The sequence below is a fragment of the Papaver somniferum genome, chromosome 1, assembly GCF_003573695.1.
Source record: "Papaver somniferum cultivar HN1 chromosome 1, ASM357369v1, whole genome shotgun sequence".
Taxonomy (NCBI): Eukaryota; Viridiplantae; Streptophyta; class Magnoliopsida; order Ranunculales; family Papaveraceae; genus Papaver; species Papaver somniferum.
The window spans coordinates 24,733,321-24,737,574 of record NC_039358.1 but is presented as its reverse complement, the minus strand read 5'-3'; the positions used below and the strand labels follow the sequence as shown (position 1 = coordinate 24,737,574).

Below are 4,254 nucleotides of genomic sequence, written 5' to 3'. Positions count from 1 at the left end.
AGTACTCGTTAGTCCTATTTTTCAAACGCGCGAACAGTTTAGTCCAGATTTCTACGAGTTAGTCCAAATTTCTGCCGATTTAGAAAATGCGGTTTTTCTTATTTCCATAATTATCCTTTTGATGTTTTCCCATTCATTTTTTAGATCTTGGATTTTTCGGAGAAAGAAATGGAGACAGAGGCGATTGGATTTCTTCATTTCTTCTTATTCCTCCTCCTCCTCCTTCTTCCTCCTCCTTTTTCTTCTATTTTCTAAGGTTTGATATGATCATGGAGATCTCTGCCTTAGTTTATTCAACTCCATTTAGTCCTTAATCTCTCATTAAATTTACGAAGATCACAGATTTTGTGTTGTTTAATTTCGCCCATATGTAAATCTCAAGAGTGAGTTTAGTTACAATTAACTGAAAGAGTTGAACGAAAAAGATATGATTGCATATGTTAATAAAAGTAAGTTTCATATCTAATTCAACTCTTCCAGGTTATGGTTTACTTTTTATGTGTTCTAGAACTGTTTTTGTTGAATTTTGTTATTGTTTTGTTAATTTCATCTTTCAATTTCTGATATATGTGAATTTAGTCTCATCTCTATATTTGGATCTATAACTTCTCTGTCAAAATCAACTAGGTCTCAATTTTCATATATAATCGGCATCAACACTACCATAAATCCCTAATTTAAAAGCATATGTAAGTTAATTGAACCTAACCTAGTTTTGTTTTTTTCTATTAGGTGTTAATCATTTTTTTTTTATTTTTTTGTTTTGATCAGAGTGTTAAATTGTATGATGCGAATGCTAACGTATTGAAAGGTGAGTTTATGCATGGAGGCCCAGTATCGGATTGTTGCTTTCGTGATGATTCTTCTGGATTTAGTGCTGGAGGAGATGATATTGCTTGGAGGTAACAACAATTTTTCCTTTTAATTACTTGATTTTTGGATTTTTATATAGATTATTTAGCATTGGTTTTGTTTGATTATCAATTTAATATAATATTGGGCCATGGCGTAAGATTTTGAGTTGATCATGATTTTTTAATAAAATTAGGTTACTCTTTCAGAGTCTTTTAATGAAATTAACACCGGATGTAGTGCTGGCAACACAACCACTTTTGATAATTTAAATGCTAATACACACTTTTAGATAATTATTTGTTTGGAAGTTTATCAACATTAGAAGATTTAAGTAATGGGTGAACATTTATCAATGTGAATTCACTGTTTGGCTGTGAGATGCACAACCACTGTTACATATACTGATATTGATTGAAGCATGAGCTTTTTTACTATGCCAATGATATCTCGGTTTCGAGATGCTGATCCCACGACATTGAGGTACATTTCGGTTTCGCAGACGTTGATCCCACGACATTGAAGCTGATCATCTAGCTTGCTTTTGGAGACTCTCCGCGTATAAATCCTGGTATGGTAATGGTTGGCGGGAGAGTTAATATCAGTGGTGTACCAAGGCTAAAAAATTTGAAGACGTATGCTCATATAGTAAAAATGTAAGTGATAGTCTTGGATAGCTCTCATCCAAATGCTATCGATGTCTGTTTCCATAGGTAAATCAATACGATGTTTCTAAATTATCCATAGTGGGCGTTCCAGTGTTGCTAAATTAGAATTGCCACTATCCTATTTTACCCAAACTAGAAGTTGTCGATGTATGTTGTATATGTGCATGCATTTCTTTAGAATTATTATACACAAAACACAGTAGGGTCCAACATATTTAAACTATAAAATTTGAGGGAATGGAATAAATTTACGCACTGTTACAGATAATCGATATAGTTTGGAGGTTACGGCAATCATGTGCTAAATGTGAATTCTTTATGATAAGTTATATGATTGATATGAATTTAATTATTCATGAGAATATATCTCAACATTGATGTAAGTATAAACTTTCTATATTAAGTTCATGGGTTCACCTGTTTTCACTCTTGAATTTAGTAGCCAGTACATATAACCATGAACAAGATAGGCAACTTGATTAGGTAGTAGAATCCGATTACAAAGGTTATAAATTTTTTTAAATAAGTAGTGGTTGTGTATATTTTATAACTATGCTTCTCAAGTTTGAGTATAAGTATGCTTCTAAAGTTTGAGTAAAATCCATTAGGAGGAGGAAATGGAACCTTAGCTTTAGTACTGCGTAAGCAGACATTCCTGTTTTAAGAATAAAATGATATTGCTTGTCTATTTTGGCTTTTACTTTATGTGGTCAGCTAATCTGTTTCTTAGTTTTATTGTTTACCATAAGCTGGCACATAGTAACATATGACAGAAATTACATGTACATATTAGTGCACCAATAATACAAGTGTACATTGTTGTGCACTTTATTTTTTTAATTTGGTATGATCTGTAGAAGTAGGGAAGCTTAATGTGTACATAATTATACACATGTAGATTCTTAATGTGTACATAATTGTACACATATTGATTTTGACTATGTTTCTACTGGTATTGTGTACATGATACTATGTTGGGATCCACGTCAAGGTGAGAGCCAGTTGGATGCTATGATGAAAGGAGAGATTTTGACCGCTCTATACATTTTTGGACATGATCTGTCGCTAAAAAAAGCAGTTCGATGTTTTCGTGCATTTTTCAGACTATAGAAACATACTTCTCCCTCCCGACTCAAGAAAGGTTACTGAATCAGAAGAGTCGCTTTACTCTGCTCTTTGTGTTCCTCTTGTTAAACATGTAACTAATTTGTTGTTACCAAATATTTTTTAGGCATCGTAAGTTGTAATTGTGCAGACCGTTACCGCATCAGATAGATGGGGTTATGATTCACTTCTGAAAATTATCTTATTAACAAGATGGGATTTAAGATGGTACCAGGGAATCACATCTACTTTAGGCCATAGTTATATACAAGGTAGTAGTTTCTTATCTCTTTCACTTCAATAGTTCTATATAGAGCCTTATGAATTGCTTTTGGCAACAGTTCACAGTAGCGAACTGGATTCTGCTCGGTCGTAATTTTTATAATCACTTTAGCATGTTTTCTTTGATCACCAATTGGAGATAACATTTTACTATGCCAGTAAGACGAATCCGAAGTGAATATTTGGTATGTGGTTGTTAGGTACCTCGTACTGTTAGACGCTGTAATTATTAAGTAAAGACATTGCTTACTAATCCTAGTTTATTTTACAAGATGAAACCTTATGATACCTTATTGGATTTTTTGGCCATTTAACATATTCAATAATCCTGCTTACTTCTTGTTAAGATTTGTATTCTCATGAATGTTTGATCTACTTGGTGGTAGTTTACCATATATTAGTGGAAGCTAGGAAATTTCATATTTAATTGGCGGCTAAATGTTAATTTCAGAACATAATTATAACTTAACGAGGGTATTTTGCATCTGAATTTAGTTGTGCTTGCTTAACAAAGAAAACTCGTTTAGTTTTGATCAAGGTTTGAAAAACCGTCATTTTCCAGTTTCAAGTTTCAACATTCACCTTCATGTTAAATGATTTGAGCGTCGCCTATATATTTAATTCTGGCATTGATTAGAGACTCCCATTACGGTTGTTATACTTGCATTCTGTGTTTTTTGTTCCTCTTGGTTGTTATAAACCTTTAATGTGTCAAAATCATTTTTCTCGAACATTTTTTGCTAGAACTGTTGAAGCAGTAATAATCATAGTCCTCGATGAGTTATACTGTTGAAACAGTTCAGCTGGGATTTTCTTTTCCATCTTCCTGGAGAATGCGCACAACTGCTTATGTCTATGCTTCAGCTAAAGAAGTAAAGTGTATAGTTACAGTGTGTACAAATTGGTACACATGTATTTACTTCTTCGTTGGTAAATGTTCCAATTATATATATTTTAGTGCATCGTAAAATTCTTAAGATCCTGATTATTACATATTTTAGTTTGTTAATTTTTATTGTTGATGTCCATCAACAACTTTTTTTATTGATTGTATGCTACTGCAGATTTGTCAAGGACCTTGTGCATAAGGATGTCAGCGAGACTGGTACTGGTAAGTTCATATTGATTCTTAATGTGTACAGAATTATACACATGTTGTTAATGTGTACATTGATGTACAACTATTGATTGTTAATGTGTATAATTATGTACACATGTTAATTTTATATGCTCTTAGTACTCACGTACCCATACCCTAGTATATTTAGACCTAAATTTTTATTTTTTTCTTGATCGTCTGAATTGAAAATGATTCGCAATTGAACAAGAGTGCAGTTGAGGTTTTTTA

At 32.6% G+C, this 4,254-nt stretch overlaps 1 long non-coding RNA gene across 1 annotated transcript; it reads left to right on the top strand.

The window, feature by feature from the left end:
- Positions 1–262: 262 nt before the first annotated feature.
- Positions 263–3,996, top strand: LOC113326683. Its single transcript, XR_003348477.1, has 4 exons — positions 263–449; positions 772–902; positions 1,355–1,508; positions 3,971–3,996. It is a non-coding gene; the product is annotated as an uncharacterized LOC113326683 (long non-coding RNA).
- Positions 3,997–4,254: the final 258 nt, after the last annotated feature.